Below are 24,048 nucleotides of genomic sequence, written 5' to 3' on the forward strand. Positions count from 1 at the left end.
AACATATGTAACCTCTTTTGAGTGATCCTGAGTTTCACTGAGGAGGCCTTTTAGTGATCTGCAGCATGAGGAGCATCAGTCCTTTGTCACAGGAAGGAACCTCTAGAGAACCTCCCATAACAGTGTTTCCTGTTTAGTTTTTTTTTGCACTTTTATTTTTTTTTTTTTGCTTTTTGGAGGGCAGTTGGGGTTAAGTGACTTGCCCAAGGTCACACAGATAGTTTTGTGTGTGTGTGTGTGTGGTAAATGAGGCCAGATTTGAACTCAGGTCCTCCTGACTCCAGGGCTGGTGCTCTATTCACTGTGCCACCTAGCCGCCCCATAACAGTGTTTCTTAACCTAGGGTCCCCAAATTCAGTAGACCCATAGACAGATTTCACGGTGACCATGAACTTGGAAGGGAAAAGAAATATTTATTTTCACTAACCTATAACTAAAACTTAGCATTTTCTTACATTATGAATGTTTTGAAATGATTATTCTGAGAAGGGTTTCACCAGACTATCAAAGGTACACACAAAAAAATTAAGAACCTGCCCTATAGGGAATCCTTGTTCCCTTTGAACTTTTCACTGAGCTCTTCTCTTTCACAGCTGTAAACCAAATGCCTTTGGTGAGCATCCATCTTCCTGTTTCATGCCTTTATTGGTATTGATAACCAAAAGATTTCTGTAGTTGCATGTATTATAGTAATATATGCATGGAAGACATCTTGTTGGATAAGAGCCATTAAAGGTGTGTTTTGTTCTACGGAGTCAATACATTTTTTTTAAATCTTTATTTGAGTTATCAACAAAGAATTAACACAAGGGGATCTTGTATTCCTTACACCTCTCAGTCTTATGACTATGCAGATGTAGTCTGTTGTATGTAGAAAGTTGTCTATGAAAGCCCATTCATTGCCTTATCATATTTTTGTTAAACATGTCTTTAAACTCCCTTTATAACACAGATACATATAGAGAGTAGCAGTTATAACATAAGAATGGCAATAAAAATGTCCATTAATACACAACTGATAAAACCCAAGCAAGTCAGTACTTGGAATAAAATCTATGATCTCATATATGTCCATATGCAAATACACAAAATATGGATTAAAAAAAACTCGAAAAGCTAATGTTGGGGAGTACATCTGATGTCACAGGTATCATTGAGACATAGTGAGAAGAGGCAGTACAGTTCAGTGGAAAGAACACTGGATATGAAATTGTGGGAACTGAATTTGAATTCCTGAAGGTTCTTTGGAACAGTGGAAAGAACCATGAAATGCGAAGAGTGCCTGGTTTTGAATTCTGATTCTGATACTTAGTTCCTGTGTGATTTGGAGTTTGTGGGGTGTTCAGGGAGGACTAGCGTTGTGTGAGGATTTGCCAAGTTATTGTCCCTCTTTGAAATGAAAAAGCAAACAACGTGTAACTTAGGCAAGTCACGTAGGTGCCGTGGGTTTCACTTTCATCACCTTAGAAAATAAGGAGGTTAAACAAGCTGGCTCCTTAGGTGGCCTCCAACCCTATAGAATCTGGGATCCTATATAGATTTACCACTTTTCATATGTGTCACCTTGGACAAATCACTGAACTTTTCCTGGGAACCAGTTTCTTCATTTGCAAAATGAGAAGGTTGGATTACTACTAATAATAGATAACATTTATGTAGTGCTTACTATTTGCTGGGCACTGTGCAAAGCACTTTACAGTTGTCTTATTTGAAGTTCACAATGATACCAGGAGTTAAGTACTATTATTATTCCCATTTTACAGATGGGGAAAGTGACTTGCACAACTAGATGACATCTCAGGTTTGTTCTAGCTCTAGATTTATCATCTGAAGGATATGACCCTGGAAGAACATACCATATTCAAAGAAAGGAGAGGCAAGGCGGCACTGCATACAGTATTGATAAGATAATCTTGAGGAAATTCAGGAGAACATTTGGGTAAAGATCGGCAGAGGGAGAAACAGAAGCATTGGTGTCAAGGTGTATGCCACAGATCACCTGGACAGAAAATAAATGAGGTATTCAAGAAATAGATCACAATTGTGGCAAGGAGGCTTAATATGATGGAGGTCTTTAACTATACAGCCATCTGCTAGAACTTGTACTTGTGTACCAAAAGCAGAACAGCTAATGGTCTTGGATTGCCTTAAAGATAATTTCACCCTTCAAAAGATAAAAGAACAGTTTGGTTCTAAATCAATTCTCACCAATGACTTAAGGTTGATTAATGAAATAGAATCAATGAGATTCTTATTGGGAAGGAACCACTACATTTTAAAATTCATGATTGAAGAGGAAAGTTGGCATATGATTCTGGCATATCACCTAGAGCTGGAGAGAGCATATTTCAAAGGGTTCGTAGGAAGGCTATGGGCTATATCAGAGCAAAAAATTCAACAGGATAAATTAATATAAGAAGTAACATGAGAAGTTCTCAAAAATTATTATCTGAAGATGCACATAGAAGTATTTATAATGATTAAGAAAAGGGGACTACTGTCTTATAGAGACTAATATGGATGTTCAGGGAAATCATCAGTGAACTGAGATTTATTTTTATTTTTTGCCCCCCACCCCAATCAAAGGATAGACAAAATAAAAGAGAAAACAACACCCAAACAACCCAAACCAAATCCTTTACTCTGTAAACTATTAAGCCAAAGAAAATTTTTTTAAAAACAGTTTCAAAAGATTTTACCTGAAACTATGTTAACCTTTTCTAATTTGCTGATTGATTAAAGAACGGAAGACTATGTCCATTAATTTTAATATGATAGCACTGTGATCCCATTGTATTCCAGTGCAGAGTTTTGAAAGATGTGTACGAATTCTTGAAGTAAGGTAGGGTCAGGAGACACGCCATAATGTTGGAGGAGACAAAGAGGTGGGGAGAGAAGGTGTTTAATGGAAACTAGGCTAAAAATCATAGCATAGCCCTATAAAAATAGTGTTTAGTGTCCTAAAACTTAGAAAGAGCTAAAGCTGTTAAATATTATATGCAACAAAAAACATTTATTTTGGTCTTCTTTTAAAAATAGGATAGCTTTGGGGCAGCTAGGTGGCGCAGTGAATAGAGCACCGGCCCTGGAGTCAGGAGGACCTGAGTTCAAATCCGACCTCAGACACTTGACACACTTACTAGCCGTGTGACTTTGGGCGAGTCACACCCCAATTGCCCTCCAAAAAGCAAAAAAAAAAAATAGGATAGCTATATAAGAAGGATCAAAGAAAGGAAGGAACCATTACTCAGGGTAAATAGAATAATTATGAATGATAGAGACAAGGCAAGACTTCTCTAATCTGATTTCATTTGTTTTCTTTGCCAAGGAGAATGATCTTTGGACTGAAAATCGATCTCTCTACTTGCTTTCTTCTCATTCTCTTCTTTACTCTCTACAATCTAACTTTCCATACCTCAATACCCAAACTGCTCTCTCCAGTGTCACTAATGGTCTCTTAATTGACAAGTCTGATGGCCTTTTATCAACCCTCATTCTTCTTGACCCCTATGCAACCTTTGACACTAATCATAACTTTCATTCTTTATGTCCCCTTTGCGCTAGGTTTCCATGTTACTACTCTATTCTGGTTGTCCTCAATTTGTTTGATCCCTCCTTCTCAGTTTCCTTTGCTAGAACTTCTTCCAAGTCATGTCTGCTAAAAGTGGTTGTCCCCCAAGGCTCTGTTCTGGAACTTCTTCTCTCCTATTTCTATTTAGAGTTGTCAAACACAAAGTCCCCTGGCCAGCAACATTCTCAAATGCAACCTGAACTAGATTAAAATGTAGTTAGGAAAAGTTTAACAAAATTAATAAAAATATAATAGAACATAGATAATGTTAATATATGGCTACCAGAGAGATTTTTTATGTATAGTTTAGGGGCCTGAGTGTGTCACCACTGCTCCATAAGATTTCACTTAGTGATTTGGTAATCTCATCATTGATTCAATTGTCATCTCTACTCAAATAGTTCTCAAATCTATTTATGTAGCCCTAATCTCCAGGTTCAAACCTCAAAATGCCTGTTAGACACTTTAAAGGGGATGTCCTGTAGACATCTTAAACTCAACATGTCCAAAACTGAATTGATCATCTTCCCCTCAAAATCTCCCCACTTCCAAATTTCCCTGTTACTGTCCAGTCCCTATTACTATGCCATCATTCTCCCAGACTGCCAGGCTTCCAACCTAGGTGTCATTCTCAAGTACTGACTCTCATCTCCCATATCCAATTTGTTACCAAGTCCTGTATTTGATTTTATTTTAGTAATATCTCAGATATACACCCCCTTCTCTCCCCTAATATTGCCATCACCGTCTAACAGGCCTTCATCACCTCACACCTATGCCATTGCAGTATTCTGCTGGTTGGGTCTCCCTGCCTCAAACCTTTCTCCTCTCCTGTCATCCTTCAATGAGTTGTAACATTAATATTTCTAAAGCACATGACACTCTCTATCCTTTATTCACTAAGCTCCAGTAGCTTCCTATCACCTCTAGAATCAAATAAAAAACCCTCTGTTTGATATTCAAAACCATTTATATGATAGCTCCTTTCCCCTTCCTTCCCCAATACCCCCCTACTTTTCCAGTCTTTTAAAATCTTACCCCATCTACCCCATCTTCAATCCAGTGATGGCCTCCATGCATTTCCTTAAATAAGATACTTCAAATCTTGACTCTGACATTTTCACCCCATGCCTGGAATACTCTCCCATTTAATCTCTGCTTCTCCTCTCATCTCTGCTTCCTGGCTTCCCTGGCATCCTTTCTAGTCCTAGCCAAAATCCCTGTTTCTACAAGAAGCCTCTCCAGATCCCCTTAATGATAGCACCTTCCTTCTGTGGATTATTTCCAGTTAATCCTGTCTATTTCTTGTTTATACATAGCGATTTTCATGTTCTCTCCCCCTTTCGACTGGTTGTGTGCGCTGCTTGTGATCAGGGTCTCTGGCTTTCTTTTTATCCTCAGTGTTTAGCACAGTGCCTGACACACAGCAAATGCTTAATAAGTGCTTAGTGATTGACTAAAAAGGGCAGAACAAAAATTATTAATATTGAGATGAAGACAAGGATAATAAAGATATATTAAAAGTCCACCTAGCTACCCTTGATGAATATAGATCCCTAGGGAGAAATTAGCTACTTCCATGGATGCTTAAAGAATGGATAGTTGGGATTCCTATGCAATGATCCATAGAAGATAGAAGAGAATAGGAGAAATGCAAATGTCCTCCCCAATCCCCACCCTCCCCCAAAAAAGATTCTATAAACTATTGGTTGTTGAGATTGATTTTGAATCCTGGCAAAATTCTATGGTGTGGGGCGGCCAGATAGCACAGCGAGTAAGAGCACCGGCCCCAGTGTCGGGATGACCTGGGGATCGAATACAGGCTCAGATACTCAGCACCACACCCAGAAATAACTGGCTTAACCCCAATTGCTTTTAAAAAAAAATTCTATGGCATATTATTAAAGGGATGGTTACTACACATCCGGAAAAGGAAGCAAAGAGCACAAAGAGCCACTATGGCTTCATCAAAAGCAGTTTATGCCAAACTAACCTCATTTCCTTTTTTTTTTGGTAGGTAATATAAGGGAATATTTGATAGGTACATCATTTGATTGATAGGTAAATCAGGGGAATGCCATAGATAGAGTTTACTTAGATTTCAGCAAAGTCTTTGACAGTGGTTCTCATTCTCTTTAAGAACAAAATGGAGAGATTTGGGCTAGGTAGTAATATATAGCTAGACAGATTTGAAATTGACACAATGTATAGTTCTTAATGGGTCAAATGTGAGAAGATGTCGCTAGTAGAAGGCTCTAGGGTTAAAGTTAGGGGTTGGTATTGTGCTTTTTACTGTTTTTTAGAAAAAAGTTGGTTAAAGGCTTCAATGACTTGCTGTGGAATTTGCAGATGACAAAAAATGGGAGAGATAACTAACTGTATGACAGAATCAAGATTCAAAACATTGAATAGAATTATGGAGTGAAATTGAGATTAAATTTAATACAGATAAATTAATAGGTATAAAATTTAAAAATTGGGTTTAAAAATTAACTTCACAAGTACAACATGAAGAAAGCATGACCAGATAGCATTTGATCTGAGAAAGTTCTGATCATTTTAGCAGACAGTAAACTCAATGAGTTTGCATTGCTATACCTGGAAGTATCACAGTGCTCATCTCATTAATAGAACAATTAAATAGCGTTCAGGAATGTTAGCTTTGTTTAGCTGCCATATCTGCCACATTGTTGACTTGTATTGGGCTTTGTAGCTCACTAAAAACCCTACATCATTTTCCAGAACTATTACAGACTAACCATACCTCTGCCATCTTATACTTGGTAAGTTGATTTTTTTTTTGTACCTAAGTACTAGATTTTACATCTATTCCTATTGACTTTCATCATAACAGTAGGGAGTAACTTGGGAGTCCCTGAGTTTGAATCTCACCTCAGACACAGAGGTGAGTTACTTAACTTCCATTAAGTGCCTCAGTTTCCTCATCTGTAAAATAGGGACAATAACAGCATCTACCTCACAGGGTGATTAACTCAAATGAGGTAATATATGTGAAGCACTTTTCAAACCTTAAAGTACAATATAAATGCTAGTTATATTATCATTGTATTATATTCAGACCAATAATCTTCCCTTTCAAGATTCTTTTGAGTCCTGACTCTCATTTAGTATCTTTGCTATCCCTCTCAGCTTTGTGGTATCTGAAATTTTGGGGGACATGCCACCTATGCCTTCATCTGAATCATTGATAAAAATGTTAAACAGCTTAGGTTGGGGAATAGAGCCTTGAGATACAACACTAAAGACTTCCTGCCTTACTGACAGTAAACCATTAATCCCTTCTCTTCGAATCTGGCAATTGAACCAATTCTGAATCCATCTAATTGTATTATTTTCTAATCCATAACTCTCCATCTTTTCCACAAGAATAGTTGGAGATATTTTATCAAAAGCTTTGCTCAAATCTAAGTAAATGATACCTATAACATTCTCATCTCTTAGTTCAGGAATCCTGTCCAAAAAAGGAAATGGAGTTAGTTTAGATTGACTTGTTCTTAATGAAACTCTGCTGGCTCTCTGGTATTATGGCTTCTCACTCAAGATGTTCACCAGCCATCTCTTTGATGACCCATGCTAGCATTTCCCCAGGAATTGATGTCAAACTTACTCACCTATAGCTTGAAGACTCTTTTCTCTTTGGAGGTGATGTTTGCCTTCTCCAATCTTGTGGCCCCTCTCCTTTTTTTTCCATGATCTTTCAAAGATCACTGTCAACAGTTCAACAGTTACATCTGCCTGTTCTTTTAGGACTCAAGAATGAAGTTCACTGGGGCCAGGTAACTTGACTTTATCAAGGACAGTTAAGTATTCTTTCAGGATCTCCTTGTTTATTTTGGGTATCAACTTTCTGACTGGCTTTTTTTTTTCTGCTCTCCTTTCCAGTGCAAAGGTCATTCTCTAGGTCAGGAAGAAAAAAAAAAAAAAAAAAACCAGAATCAAAAGGAGAATTAAGCAGTTTTTACTTGTCTCTGTTGTTGGTTATCATTCCCCCATTCTTTCTAAGAAATGGTCCTAATTTGAAGAATTAAGTAAATAACCCTTTCTGTTGTCCTTAGCATCATTCACCAATCTCAGTTCATTTTGAGCTTTAGAATTCATGATAATTGTAAAAGGACTCTATTCCATGCTCTTATATTCACCCTAGCCTGGCTTCCATCTTCTGTACATTAAAAAAAAAAAAATCTAAGCTTATTGGTGAGTTTTTTGTGCATCCATCTACCTTGGCTTCTTCAGAGAAATCAAGTTAAATCAAGAAGTCAACAAGTATTTAAGTGCTTACTATGTGCTAGGCCCCTTCCCCCATTTTTTATTCTCTTTGGAATTACTTCTCTTTGCCTATTTAGAACTGCATTCTTAATATTTTCTTTCTCTCTTGGGGTGACTTCCCCTATAGCATTTTAGTCCATGGGTTTATATCTATCTTTCTTCTGAATGCTCTGAAACTTGCTTTCCTCAAATGTAGGGTTCATGTTGGATTATGCTATTTTCACCTCCTTTTTTATTAAAGGATGGAGTGGTCATATCTCCCCAAGGTTTATATAATTTTCATTCCAGCAGCTGGTTCTTCTTTGTTAGTGAAAACTAGATCCAGGATAGGACTTCCCTTTGTTGGTCCTCTATCTTCTGAAGAACAATATTATCTCCAGGCAAGTCAAAAAATTATTAGCTAATCTACTTTTGGCAGAGAAAGAGCTTATCACTAATATACCATGCCTCTGTGATAGGTTTGTGATCTGCCTTTCAGATTCTTTATCTACTTCCTCTTTCTATCCAGGTGGTTGTAATGCGAATGTAAATTTTAAAGATCTTCCCTGTCCCTAGGCTAAAGTGCACCAGAAGCCTGGGGAGGGAGGCTTGTTTTTCAGTAGATACTTTTTGATTGGCCAGTGGGTCAATAAGGTTGTTACATTCTCTGAGACAGGAGAAGGCTATATAAGCCCTGATGTGTAGTTTTGTTTTGGGACTCACTTTGAAAAGTGTTCTGTGATTTGATCTGAATTCTGGGAAGCCGTTGTTGAGAGTCCCCCGGCTTTGAAATACCCAGAATGTGGAAACCCAGATGTTGACTGGGTATGGATGTAATGGTTGGACAGTTTGGAAATCTGTCTACTTGATGTTTCTGTCTTGATAATTATGCCTGTATACTTTGAGGTTCGGGGTGCTGACCTTTTCTCCTGAACAAGGTAAATGATATATGTCTGACTGATTAAAGTAAGCTTGTTAAGCCATTTTGAGTTGCTTTCCTTTAACAAAGCAGATCCAAGAACCTGTGGTAGCAGCAAACCCTGAGGACGTGTTTGGGGTGCTTGCCGCTACAGTGGTCTATAATACATTGACAAAATCACTTCTCTTTCTTCCTCCGTTGACCTTCACCCAAACACCCGTGCCCCCCCCCCCACTCCTTTTACCTATCCTATTTCTTTCAAATAAGGTATCCCCCTCCAGAACTGTGGTTCAGCTACATGCTTCATCTCAGTGATAACTATGAAGTCACATTTGCCTGCTTGTATTAGGACTTATAGTTCCTCTTGTTTGTTGCCTAAATTTTGAACATTTGTACACAGACGGTCCAGCCCATAGGTCTTACTATTGGATCCTTTCTTGGATTTTATCTACTTTTGAGTGTCATCACCTCCTTATCATCTTCATTCTCATCTTTCCAGTTACGCACATTTGTAGCCTCAGAGTCATCTTCAGTTGTTCACTTTCTTTCATCCCTTCATCCAAATGGATGCCACTTCTTGTCAATGCTAGTCCTGTGGCTTCTGTCCCCTACTCTTCATTCTTTGGACCGTTCGTTACCTTAGTTCAGCCCCTCATCATCTTTCACATGAACTAATTAATGTGGGATATCTTAATTGACATCCTTGTATCCTCTCTCTAATCCATCATTCATAGAGTTGTCAGATTGATATTTTAAAATTGTAGATATGATCATGTCTGCTGCATGTAGATATGAACTTCCCTGCTCAAGAAGTGTCAGTGGCTCCCTGTTTGCCTCTAGGGAAAATTAAAACTCCTCTATTTGATATTTAAAACCCTGAATATCTGGTTCTAATCTGTTTTTTCCAGACTTATTGTATATAATTTCCTTTCATTCAACCAAAATGACCTGTGAGCTGTCCCCACTAGACAATATTTCACTCACCTCTTGCCTCTCTACTTTTGGACACATTGTTCCCCATGCCTGGAATGCTCTCTCTCCTCATATTTACCTCTCTGAATCCCTAGCTCCCTTCAAGGCTCAGCTTCAAGTCACTTCCTTTAGAAGGTCTTTCCTCATCTCTCCAGTTTGGGGCAAAAATATCCCCCTGAATATTTTGCAAATATTAACTTGTGCTCATGTAGTTTCTCCATAGTAGGCACTGAAGTGCTCTCCACATGGTGACTATCTTCACATATCTGAAGAGCTGTCCTGTGGAGGAGGTATCAGACATGATGTGCTGGCCCCAAGAGAGCAGAACTAGGAATATTGGCCATTGTTGCAGAGAGAGATATTTTTGCCTCCATGTAATGAAGGCTTTCCTAATACTTAGAACCATCCTAATTGCCCCAATTCCAGCTTTGGAAACCCAGACCCAAAGGACTTTCTGTTTTACACCCTATTCAATTCAGAAGGTTTATTATTTTTTTTTATTAAATTAATGGCTGAATTGGGATTAGGTTCCAGGCCTCCTGCCCACCAGAAGGGCACTGTTTTTGTTTGTGTGTTTTGTTTTAATTAGTCCTCAGTGACTTCCAGGAATCATGAAAAAATCAATGGAAGCCAACTGATCCAACCTTCCTCCACATCCGAACAAGTGGCCACCAGGATTTGACTTAAAGAGTTCTTGACGCTAGGAAAGTCCTTGCCTCCCAAAAAAGCCCATTTCAGTTTCTGGTAGCTCTAATTTTTAGTGTTTTTCCTTATATGGAGATTAGATCTGCCTCTTTGCAGTTTATGCCCATCACTCCTACTTCTGTCCTCTGGAGCCAAGTGGAATAAATTTGATTTGTTTTCATAAGAGCCTTTCAGATTCTTGAGGACAATCCTTACATCCACCCTAAGTCTTCTCCAGTTGCAAACTCCTCAGTTTCTTCAAATTATCTCCATATAGAATAATCTCAAGGCCCTTCATCATCCCACTTGCTGTTCTCTGAACAAACTCAAAGTTTATGAGTGTCCTTCCTAAAACTTATTACCCAGAACTGAACGCCAGATATGGTGTGACCAGGGCAAAATACAGCAGGACTATCACCCCAATAATATATACAATGATTGCAATAATGTAAAACTAAGAGCAACCAAAGGCCAAGTAACTGAAAAACTAGTAGTGGCCCTAGAGATAATTAAACATACTTCCCTTGGTAGGGGACTATAGGATCAGAATGGTGCATGTTATCAGAATTAGTCACCATATGGGTTGTTTATTTAGCTGTTTTTCTTTATTACTGAAAGGTTTCGATCCACGTAGCAGAATATTCAAAATGACTATGACTTAAAAACAAAAAGGAAAGGAAGAGATTTGAAAGAGAGAGAGGAAGGAAGGAAGAAATGAAGAAGAAGGAAAGAAAGGATGAATTGAAGGAAGGAATAAGGAAAGGAAGAAAAAGAGAATAAGAAAGAGAAAGAAAGAAAGACAGAAAGAAAGAAAGGAAGGAAGGAAGGAAGGAAGGAAGGAAGGAAGGAAGGAAGGAAGAAAGAAAGAAAGAAAGAAAGAAAGAAAGAAAGAAAGAAAGAAAGAAAGAAAGAAAGAAAGAAAGAAAGAAAGGAAGGAAGAAAGAAAGAAAGAAGGGTGAGAGGGAAAGAAGGAAGTAAGGAAGGAAGGGTAAGTCCTGGACTTGATTAAACTTAGATGATCTGGTTCTGAGTACACTCTCTACCACTTACTAGAGCATATTAACTGAAGGATCATGGGTAAATAACTTCACTCTTATGACCTTCAGATTCCTTATCTGTAAAAGGGAATAATAATACTTGTACTCCCTACCTCACAAGCTTGTTCCTGAGGAAAAGTGCTTTGAGATTCTTGAGGTGTTATAGAATTGGAGGTTATTAGTTTTCCATAAATTAGTTAGCATATTGCTTTTTTACCTAGATGTCTTGCCAGCCCCTGTCACTAAAATTTAGCATCAGTTCCTGAGATTAAAAAAAAAAATTAAAAATACTGTAACATAAGGTGGGGAGCCCACCATTGCCAGGACACTCACAGGTTAATCTCAAAGGAGAGAGACCCACAGTCAGAAATGTAGAGCTATTATTACTTTGGCCTTGTGTGAAGAGGAATCATAGATACCACTTCCTTATTTCAGGATTCTCTCAGCTACAAAAACTCTGTCCCTTCTCAACTACAAATACCATTTCACTGCTTTCCTAGAGAGGTGACCAGGAAGTGATGGATTGTATAGGCAGAGAGAGAAAATGTGGTATTAAAGAGGTAAGGCCAAGGGCCTTTCAATGGGCCTCTCAAATGATTGACTGTTCTTTTTGGACCTGATTTGACTTCCAAACTCCCAAGTTCTATTCTACTGTGGCTTTTTTTTTTTTTTTTACCAAAACACTGTTGGATTCTGCCTACCCTAGCATTTTCCTGACCTCATCTCTGCACTCATGTACTTAAACTTTTCCCAAGTCCATAGAAACCAGAAGAACTAGATGATTCCTAACTTTGCTGCCTACGGATGTATTCAGTCTTTCTTCATTTCCTCCTTTTCTTTCCCTTTTCCCCTCCTTTCCTTTTTTTCCCCTTTCTTCCGTTTCTTTGATGCCCTTTTCCTCCTTCCTTCCTCCCTTGCTTTCAGAACAATCATTTATTAAATATCTCTTCTGTGCAGTACACAGTACCAAAGAAGAAACAAAATAAATATGAGACACATTTCTTTTCCTCAAGGTCAAGTTGGGAAAACATGAACAAATTAAATTTAAAAAACAAAGCAACCTATCATAAGTCCTACATGAATGGAAGAGATAACAGAAGCTATAAAAGTTCATAAAAGGAATAGATTGTTTTTTGCAGATTTAAAATTATATAATGAGGAAAGACTTCATGTAAGAAGCACTTAGCACCTCAGTTTCCTTATCTGTAAAATAAGAGGATTAGAATTGATAGTTTCTAACTTTTTTCCCCTCCAACTCCGACAAGTTTGTGATTTCTAGATGGGATTTAAACTAAGCAATTCAAGTTGAGTACATTTGCCGCAGGGAGTTGGGGGAAAGGTTCTCCTGGTAGAGGAAATGGTAGAGGCAAAGACCTGGAAGTGGGAAGGTTCAAGAAGAGCTGTGTGGAACAAGTGAACCAGTTTAACTAGAGAATCAGCTACTAGTAGGAGAATAAGAAGTGATACATGTGAAAAGGTATGTGTGGGCAGATTATTGTGAGCCTTCAAGAATGTCTAAGGATCTGGACTTAATTCTGTAAGCAATGGGGAACTTTTGAAAATTTTTGGTCTAGGAAGAGACCTGACTTCCCAGAATACAAGTACTGCAACCTGGTGGTGGTTCTGGGTTGCATACTTACCAGGATACTGGCCACGGGTAAGGAGATACATGTTCAGACATGAGAGGAGTTATGAACAATCACATTTAGTTCTCACACATGTGGATAAATGAATTCTCAAATGCCCTCTGAATTCTGCATGAGTACTGCTCTCAACTTTGAGCATTCTGCTAATATATACAAGGGTGGGAATACAAGAGCAGAGTTTTTTAAAGAGTGGACAAAAAACATTTATATGGAGCATATAGTAAGGGGATCTGGGAACAGGATGGAAGACAGAACTTTTATCTTGATTTGTTAAAAAACAGACTGTAAAATGTTTTGATTGAGAAATTTGTCAGTTATAGACTGGTTGGAAAGGAGGAGGGGATATAAACATTTGTTGAATGGTCGCTATGTGCCAAGCACTGTACTAAGTGTTTTACAAATATTATCTCATTTGATCTTCACAATGACCCGATTATTGTCTTTTTTTTTTTTTTAACAGATGAGGAAACTAAGGCTGAGAGGGATTAAGTGACTTTCCTAGGCTCACACAGCTGGCAAGCATCTGAGGCCAGATATGAATTCAGATCTTCCTGACCCCAGACTCAGTACTTTATCCACTTTGCTACCTAGCTCTCTCTAGTTGGATTAGCTGGGATTATATTATTATACACAAGCACACCTTTCAGAAGGGGTAGAATTGTCCTGGAAGCTTAAAAAACTGTTTATGGTCTCTTGGGCTTTCTTGGTAGAAAGAATGTGGGAGTTGCTAGCTTGCTGTCCTCTTTGCTGGTCACAACACAATCTTAGTGGTTGTAATTTGTCCTGTTTTCGGAGAGGGCCAATAACATCACAGAGTGATATCTTGACTTGCACGGGAATTGGATTTAAATGAGACAGAGTTGCACAAAGTCCCTAGCCTCACTCTTTCTTCCAGTCACTGAAGTCCAGTGGCAGGACAAGTCAAGATGACTAATGATGGCTTGGGATGCGGTGGATAACTTTAGCATCTTAGATGTCTGAACAAGCTCTAAGTCTCCCTAGTGCCTGCTTACCCTGCCTTCATGACTTTTGATAGAAATTGTTCTCATCTACCCATTCGCTGGAGGGAAGTCTTTACTAACTGACAGGTCTGAGGCCTGTCTTTTACCTTCAACCTGATTTAGCTCATCTGCTGAGATGGTTTACCCGGGTGTGTCTGCTGTGCTTGCTGCAGCTTCTTGGAGCCACAAGTGAGAGTTGGATGAATCAGGTGGACACCAAAGGTGAATGAACAGCCCTGAAAAGGGCTTGGCAAGCCCTCGCACCAGAAGGGCTAGGCCTCCTGAATCCTCCATACACCCCGTTAGAATTGGAAGGGACCTCAGAGGTCATCTAGCAAGGGTAGGGAACCTACCAAATGTGGCCTTCTAGGTATGTGGGTGCAGCCTTTGGACTGAGTCCAAGTTTTACAGAACAAATCCTTTTATTAAAGGGATTTGTTCCGTAAAGTTTAAATTCAGTCAAAGGGCTGCACTTGAGGACCTAGAGGGCCACCTGTGGCCTCAAGTCTGCAGGTTCCCCACCCTTGATAATCCAACAGATGAGCGAACTGAGTCCCAGACAGAAGTGACATGCCCCAAGTCCATACAAGTTGTGTCAAAGGTAGAACTCCAGGCATTCAGGTCTCTGTTGACTCCAAATCTAATATTCTCTCCACTGCAACACTGCTCCTCTCCTCTGAAGTTCCCTCATCATACCTAGATACCACATTTTAGGAAGAACAGTGGCAGGTTGTAGGACATATAGAGAAGGGGGAAACCTGTCTAGGATGAAAACTGGGAACTATGCTGGACAAGGATTGGTTGAAAGAACTGGGGGTTTTGAGCCTGGGGAAGAGAAGAATATGGTGGTTGAGGGGCATGGGGAAATAAGAGAGTTGTCTTTTGCTGTCTCAGGGTCTATCATGTGAAAAGAATAGGCTTGTTTTTTGTAGCTCTATTGGGCAGAGCTAGTCCCAGTGGATGGAAGTGTCAACCTGAATTAAAGAGAAGACAGCCAATATAACAAAAAATATGATCTTTCATGGGGGCAATGAGTTGCAACTAGAGTTCCACAAAGCAGCAAATGCTGGGAAATCTGAAGAGGGGGCTAGTTGAGGGATTCTCATCAAGTATTTGGACCGAGGGAGAGGGGCTACTGGTGCAAGGGGGTTGGGACATTCTGTGGTTTCACTAGATAAGTTGTTTTACATGACTAAAGTTCACAGAGAAAGCTTGGAATCCCAGAGTGGAGAGTTTAGGACATTTACAAAATAGGTGGTAAGTGATTTCCTCTGGTCAGCCTCAAGCAATTCATGGATTTGCAAATGAAGTCAAGGTCAGCTTTAGTCTGCAGTGTTGGAAGGGTAATGGAAAGCAGAAAAAAAAAACTTTCTGATCTTAATTAAATGTACCTGAAAATGGAACTGGCTACCTTTTAAGGTAGCAAGCTCTCTGTTACTAGAATGATGAAAGCAGAGAGTGACCAGACATTAGGGATGCTACGGAGGGGGTTTCTGCAGAGTTGGTCCAGGTGACCTCTAGGGTCCCTTCAGATTCTGGAATTCTAGGACTCTGGAACCATTAAGGGGCATGTAGAGGTCCCAAACTATTAACATGCTATGCTATGCAATCTCTGGTTTAATAGATCAGGCAGCTGCATTTGAAGGTAGGGACCTGGGATCCTAAATCCTCCTCTGACACTTCCTCTTCATTTTCTTCCTTTGTAAAATGGAGGTAAGAACACTTGAAGTACCTACTTCACCTGGTACCTCTGGGGGAGCAGTGTATTCAAAATGCACTGTAAACCTTAAAGCCCTTAAGTGAATGTTGACTGTTCTTTTGTGGATTAGGGTGGGAAGGACCCTGGAAGGAATTTAAATTTTAAATCGGTGTTGTTCCTGGAGTGTGGAATACCTGGACATAAATCTAGCCTTAGGCACTTAATAGGCTGTATGACTCTGGACAAGTCATTTAACCTCTGTCTGCCTCAAGTTTCCTCATCTGTAAAATGAGGATGATAACAGCACCTGCCTTTCAGGGTTATTGTGAGGATAACAGCACTTTGCAAGCCTTAAAGTGTTATATTGTCGTCATTGTTTAGTCTTTTTTCAGTTATGTACTACCCCATTTGGTGTTTTCTTGGCAAAGATACAGGAGTGGTTTGTCATTTTCTTTTTTCTTTAGCTCATTTAACAATGAAGAACTGGGGTAAAGGGGATTAAGTGACTTGCCCAGGGTCACACATATCAGAGGCCACATTTGAATTCAGGAAGATGTCTTCCTGACTCCAGGCCCAGCACTCTATCCACCATGTCACCTAGCTGTCCCAAAGCACTACTGGAGAAAGTCACACAACCATTCTGCCTAGGTCCATTACAGATTTATGTAGCCTCAAGTGAGTCCTCACTGTTGCAAGGCAATCCTTTTACACCTCTATCACAGCAGCTCCTCCAAACCTTTTCAGCCTTCTCAGCTGAGAACGTTACCTCATATTTTATAGAAAAAAATGGAGGCCATTCACTGAGAACTCCTCAGCTCACATCACTCAGATGCCTTCCACTCCTACCTCCTCCTTCACTCCTTTTCTCATGAAGAGGTGGCCTTTCTCCTTGCCACGAAGGGGATCTTATTCCATCTTGTCTTCTCCAGTAGATTGCTTCCTTTGACTTATCTTTAATCTCCTCCTGTCTACTAGCTGCTTTCCTAGCACCTTCAAACATGCCTCTATGTCTCCCCCATCCTCAAAAAACCCTCATTTGATCTGTGTCTGATAAATGTTGTCCCTTATCTCTTGCCTTCTGTGGATAATCTCCTTGAGAAGACTGTGTAAAATAGGTACCTCCACTTCCTCTCCTCTCATTCTCTTCTAAACTCTTTACTGCCTGGCTTCCAACATCATTTAACTGAAAGTATTCTCTCCAAAATTATTAATGATCCCTTAGTTAACCAACGTTGTGGCTTTTTGTCAATCTTCATTCTTCCTGACTTTGTGATCACCTCCCTCTCCTGGATACCCTCTTCTCTCTATACTGCCCTCCCTTGATACTCCTCCTATCTACCTGACTACTCCTTCCCAATCTCTTTTGCTGGACTTTCATGCAGCAAAACCTTGGGTGTCCCACGAGGCTCTTTTCTGGGCCACCTTCTCTTCTCCTTATATGTGATCTCTCTTGGTGATTTCATCATTTCTCTTGGATCCATACTGATGATTCTAAAATATCCTAATCCAGGGGTGGAGAACCTGCAGCCTGGAGGCCACATATGGCCTTCTAGATCCTTAAGTTCAGCCTTTTGATTGAGTTCAAGTTTTACAGAACAAATCCTTTTGTTAAGGGGATTTGTTCAGTGAAGCTTGGATTCAATCAAAGGGCTCCACTTGAGGACCTAGAGGGTCACATGTGGCCTTGAGGCTATTTCCCCACCCCGGTCCTATCTTCTTTGTTGATCTCTGGTCTCTTACCTCTAACTGCCTATTAAACTTATATAACTGGATAATTCACTCTTAAATTCAACATGTCCAAAACAGAATTCTTTCTCTTTTCCTCCAGGCCCTCCCTGATTCCAAATTCCCTTGTACTGTAAAAGGTACCACTTTGCACCCAGTTACCCAGGTTCACAACCCTGGTGTCCTTGTTTCCTCAACTTTCCCCCATCCTCACCGCCAGTCAATCTGTTGCCAAGTCTTATCAGTTTTCCTTTGTTAATACCTCTCATGTACATCCCCTTCTCTCCTCTGACACTGCTACCACCCCGGTGCAGGACCTCATTCCCTTCCACCTGGACTATTACAATAGCCTTCTTATTGATCTGCAGGCTACTAGTTTTTCTCTAGTCCAGGCTCTCCCCCACTCAGCTGTCAAAATGACCTTCCTATAAAGCACAAATCTGACCATGTCAGCCTTGTACTCAACAAACTCCAGTGGCTCCCTTTGACCTTGAATATCAAATATAAACTAGAGAATTGAAAACCCTTTATAACATACTCTACCTTCCTCCTTTCCAGTCTTCACTTTACCCTCCATACCCCCACCAAGACCTCTTTGATACAGTCTCACCAACCTCCTTGCTTTTCCTCAAAGCACTCCATTCCAACTCTGGTCATTTTTTTTTTTTATTTTATGTGTATTTTTAGTTTACAACATTCATTTCCACAAAATTTCGAGTTACAAATTTTCTCCCCATCTTTCCCCTACCCACCACCCCAGAACAGCAATCTCACTGTATACCCCCTCCCCCAATCTGCTCTCTCTCATATCCTCCCCCATTTCCCCTCCGACTTTCCCTTAGGGCAAGATGGATCTCCATACCCCAGTGCCTCTATATCTTATTTCCAACTCTGGGCATTTTCACTGGCTATCCCTTCTACATACAATTCTCTCCCTCCTCATCTTCTCTTCCTGTCCTCTCTGGTTCCTTAAAGTGCTAGCTAAAATCCTGCCTCCTAAAAGAAGCCTTTCTCAGTCCCTCCTAATTCTAGTGCTTTCCCTCTGTTGATTGTTTCTAATTTATCACGTGTATGGATTGTATGTTATGGTTGGCATGCTGTTTTCCCCATTAGACTGTGAGCTCTTTGTGAACAGGGACTCTTTTACCTTTCTTTGTAGCCCCAGTGCTCAACATGTTTCTGGGACGTAGTGAGTACTTGATAAATGTTTATTTACTGACTTCCTTGCTTCCTTTGCCCAGTGTAACAGCAGTGAAAGGTAACAGAAAGAGTCTTGGATTTATTTGGTGGCCACAAGTCAACGTGGTTTGAATTTTGGCTCTTATATACTTGCCTGTGTGACCTTGGGGAAATGACTCAGTTTTCTCATCAATAAAATGGATTAGATTAAATTATCTCTGAGGTGCCTTACAGCTATGAGTCCTGGGTTTTGATGATGCTTTCATATCCTTTTTTTAGGCATAAATTACCCTTATTTCAATTATGGAGACTTGGATAATCGTGGCAATCATAAGACAAACTTCAAATCTCAAACCTGAAAAAAATGACTGGAAACAAAGAAACCCTTTTAAACCAAGACAAGGCAGCCATTTTCTTGAGAATAGACCAATGCAAAACAGTAAGAAATGCCTAGTAAAAATAAACCTGAGATAGGAGAGATTTTAATTTAATAAAGTTATTGGAAAGGATGCTTCATTCACCGTGACTGTCCCACACCTGGAGTTTCAGTGTGTTGGAATTGCAGTTGGAAGCCATTCAAATTCCTAAGCTTTACTGGGTTCCCACCCCCTCACTTACTAAGTGCCTGGAATTGTAGTTGTAACTAGGCAGCAAGATGTGGGCCCTGGCCTTCAAAGGGCCCATTGTCTTCTTGTCCCCAGTGGTTCTCCAAGGTATGTTTTCAGGGGCTGAAAATCTCCTATCTCCAATCTTCCCTTATAAGCATGTGATGTCTTGACTAAAAGCTTATTCACCAGACCTGCAGTCATAGCATGATAGATCTTAAAAATAACATCAGAGGCTATCTGATTCCACCCCTCATTTTCCAGAGAAGGAAACTGAGGCTCATAGATGTTAAATAATTCTCCTGAGGCCACCCAGGTGGTAACTGTCAAAGGTAGGGTTTGAACCCAGGTCCCCTGCTCCAAAGTCAGCATTCTTTCCTGAAACTGACACTTATAAGGAATTCTGTGCTCTGGGCCAAAACTCTCTGGGCCTCAATTTTCTCATCTTCAAAATGGGGATAATTGTAATACCTACATCATTGGAATCTTCTGAGAATGAACTGCGTTAATGGACTTGAGAATGACTTAAAAGTTGGAAATCATTATGAGAGTTATTAAATACTTAAATATTCCAACGAATCTGTGATCTCATATGTGCAGATACACTCCCTCCAGTGACATAGATTGCAGGGCAGAGATGCCTGTTCATCCTTGTGCTAGTCTAATCTATGCCCTACAGTATGATCCCCATCAGGGATCCAGTCAAAGTTATGAGACTTTATTTCCCCACTTTGCCCCCTTAATTTCTTGCTCAGTACTAGCAATCAAATCAGTACTACCAGTGATGCTGGAAAGGATGTGCCAATTGACAGCCCTATGGATCAACTTCCCTTCCCTGTGATTCCCCATACCCTTCCTTCCTGAGTCATTCCCATATAAGTGTTATTTCCTTCTACTCAGTTACAGTGTAATCTTTAGGGTAAGGATTAACTAGATTTTGTATTTTTATCCTTAAAACTCAGCACTGTGCCTGGAACATAGTACTTGTTTAGTGAATGTTTTTTGTTGACATTACAAGGTTACTAATGGAGTACATGGGCTATCTAGTGGTTATTAGCCCATTATCAGTGTTCACACATTTCTTTGATGACATCCTTTATTCTGCTTTTCCTTCATAATTTCCCCATATAAATCACAGTTATTGTTATTAGAGAGGTTTATACTGTTCATCTTGGTAGGAAGATCACCATGAGTCCTCAAAAGGGATCTCAGGACTATAAGCTCTGGAAGATCCTATCAAGGTGAAACACATTCAAGTGTGTGTCTAGTGACTAGCCATGTATCTGCTGACCAAGGACCACACTAAGTAAATATAAAAAAACTCATCAAAAGCTGGCCACCAGATGCTTGGTTTTGGTTTTCTTGTTTTTATGGCCACTACGACCCAGCTCACAAAGTCTGAGTCATCTAATGCTACATTATGAGTGTTCACTGCCCTCTCCCCAGACTCTTGGCTTCACCAGGGCCTAGGATGGTGGTCTGAAAGCCATCCCAGATGCAAAGCCTAATAAAAAGCAAAGCTATTATATTTATAATATATTATATTTATTATATAAAGTGTCTGCTATTCTATAGGACAATGTTACTATGAACCAACCCCTTGCTGCAGGAATTTAGGATTGTAGGAGCTTGTTCAAGGGATTCCCTAACCAATTAGATGAGGTTACAAGAACATATGAGTCTGTTGTAGGAAGGGCCTGGCTGAGGCCAGTTCCCTGGGTGTTGTTCAGTTGTTGCAGTAGAGTTCTGACTCTTCATGACCCCATCTGGGGTTTTCTTGGCAGAGATACTGGAGTGCTTTGCCATTTCCTTCTCCAACTCATTTTACAGATGAGGAAACTGAGGCAAACAGGGTGAAGTGACTTAAAGCTAGTAAGTATCCGAGGCCAGATTTGAACTCATGAAGATGAGTCTTCCTGACTTCAGACCAGGTGCCTGTGATAGTAATGGCAATTAAAGATTCCCCTGTATTGGCTTGGTTTTCAAATTGATTGTGTTAAAACCCAGAGCTTGTTAATCCCACCTGTGGGATGGACTTTTTGATGTGAAAAGAAAGTCCTGAACTGGGAGGAGCTGGTGATGTAGATTTGGAGAGACACTAGAGAGAGGCGGAAGATCTTTTTGGAAGCAGCACCTCGTGGAGAGAGAGAGACTAAGAGAATTGCTGGTGGCCACTTTGAATTGCCCTGGACTTTTGAGACCTGCCCCCTGAGCTGCCAAGGACTGAGGAGACATGGCTGTTTTGCTGGTACTTTGTCTGTCTGTTTTGATGTTGTTTTGCCAGATTTGTCCACTGGTGAAAGACAGTCCTTTTGTTGAAGAAGTCCTGGAACCTGGCTGTTCGCTAAGAAGCCCTGAGACTGTCCTGCAGACAGAGAGTGAATACTGTCCACTGGTGAGGGACAGTGCTGTTGTTGCAGGGGTCTGGAGACTGTCCTGCAGACAGAATGAATACTGTCCACTGGTGAAGGACAGTGCTGTTGTTGCAGGGGTCTGGGAGCCTTTCTGTTGGTTCAGAAGCCCTGAAGAAGGATTTTCTTATTGTATGTTTACAGAAATCCTGGGAGAGGGCTTTGCTAATGTGTTCAGGGGTTCTAGGACTGTTCTACAGACAGAGGATAAATTCATGAAGGGACTGGCAATGTATCTTATGGCCTTGCTAAGCCTTGTCTCCCCAGGAACTAAGATTGCTGAGAACTTGCCTCCTGTCAAGATGAAGAAAAGACCTTCATTTGGGTATTAAGTGCTGTGTTTAAACTTGATGTAACTGGGGTAGATTCAATTGTGATCCAGGGGTGGGGAACTTTTGACCTTATTGTGCTCTGTGATTGACAAATGAAGGTACTTTACCTATGTTTGGAAACTAATCTCCATTTGAGAAGAGGGGCTTTGTGGTGGACTAAATGAAGGTACAGCCTAGGGGTGGAGAAGTATTTAGAACAGAGACTTTGTAATTGATTGAATGATTGGAAGGTCCTGGGGTGGGGTAGTACTTGGAGATTATTTAATCACACTTAGTAAATGCTGTATTTTGAATGATGTCATGTTTTGATCTTCTCTGTTCTTGGTTTGTCACTGAATAAAATAGAGAGCACCTATGCTGGTATTTTGAACCTGGGAAGTTGCCTTTCCTTGGCATTACATTACAGTGCCCTATCCACTTCACCACCTGCTCCAAGGGCAACATTTTTATGACTACCCTATGTTACTTCACATAACTAAAATATTACTTGAAAAATATCATGGGCAGACATAGGCATCAGGGTTTAGTAGAAGAGATGACAGAAATTTTTGTCAGCCAGAAGTACCTGGTCCTTGAATAATCCTCATTTTCAGTGATCCTGAAGTCTATATGAAGTCCTACAGCTTCACTCTTGCCAGTAATTGGGGGCTTATTACTCCTGGGCAAAGCCTTTGAGGAGAAGCCAAAGCACCTGTGAAAGAAGGAGCTGGCAGCTTTCTGCCAGTGAGGGCTGCTCCCATACTTCTGGCCCAAACTTGACCCTGGTTCACCCTCCAGCCTCCACCTCGTTGCTGTCTTCCTCAACTTCTCAGGAGTCTTGCATATCCAATCAGTTGCCAAACCTTGTAATTTCTTTTTTTAAAAAATTGACTAAGTGGGGAGGCTAGGTGGAGCAATGAATAGAGCACCGGCCCTGCAGTCAGGATGGACCTGAGTTCAAATCTGGCCTCAGACACTTAACACAAAAACTAGCCATGGGCTAGTCACTTAACCCCAATTGCCTTCCAAAAAGCAAAAAAAAAAAAAATTAATTAATTTTTCATTTTCAGCATTAACTTCCATAAACTTTTGAGTTTTACACTTTCTCTCCCTCCCCCCTCCCCAAAACAGTATGCAATCTGATATAGGCTCTATATGTACATTCATATTAAACATTTACACATTAGTCATGTTGTAAAGAAGAATTAGAAATACTGAAAGGAGCCACAAGAAAGAAGAAACAAAACAAAAAAAGAGAGAGAGCAAATAGTATGCTTCCATCTGCATTCTGACTCCATAGTTCTTTTTCTGGATGTGGACAGCATTCCCATTGTGAGTCTTTAGGAGTTGTCTTTGACCCTTGCATTGCTGAAAAGAGTCAAGTCTATGAAAGTTTATCATTGCTCAATGTAGCTGTGACTGTGTACAATGTTCTCCTGGTTCTGCTCACTTCACTCAACATCAGTTCATATAAGTCCTTCTAGATTTCTCTGGTCTGCCTTGCTTATTATTTCTTTTAGCACAGTAGTGTTCCATTATATTCTTATGACTTGTTTAGCCATTCCCCAACTGATGGATATCCCCTCGATTTCCAAAATCTTTGCCACCACAAAAAGAGCTGCTATAACAAACCTTGTCATTTCTAACTTTATACAATCTTTCACATCGTGTCTACCTCTTTCTACTTAGACAACTAACCATCTAGATTGAGGACCTCATTAGCTCTTGACTTTACAGTTGCTATATATTCCTAATTGGTCTCCTTGCCCCAAGCCCCCCTCTACTCCAATCTATCCTCAACACACCTATGAAAGTGATTTTCCCAAATGTCATTTCCTGAAGGACATAGTGTCACCATGTCACGATACCATCCAGTTTACTCCAGTATCTCTTGTTCAGTTATTTCCAGCTCCTTGTTAGCCCATTTGAGGTTTTCTTGGCAGAGATCCTGGAGTGGTGTGCCATTTCCTTCTCCAGATCATTTTACAGATGAGAAAACTGAGGCAAACAGGGTTAAGTGAC

The sequence above is a fragment of the Petaurus breviceps genome, unplaced genomic scaffold (genome assembly GCF_028583685.1).
Source record: "Petaurus breviceps papuanus isolate PSGF00001 unplaced genomic scaffold, PetGlider_PUasm1.0 90255, whole genome shotgun sequence".
Taxonomy (NCBI): Eukaryota; Metazoa; Chordata; class Mammalia; order Diprotodontia; family Petauridae; genus Petaurus; species Petaurus breviceps.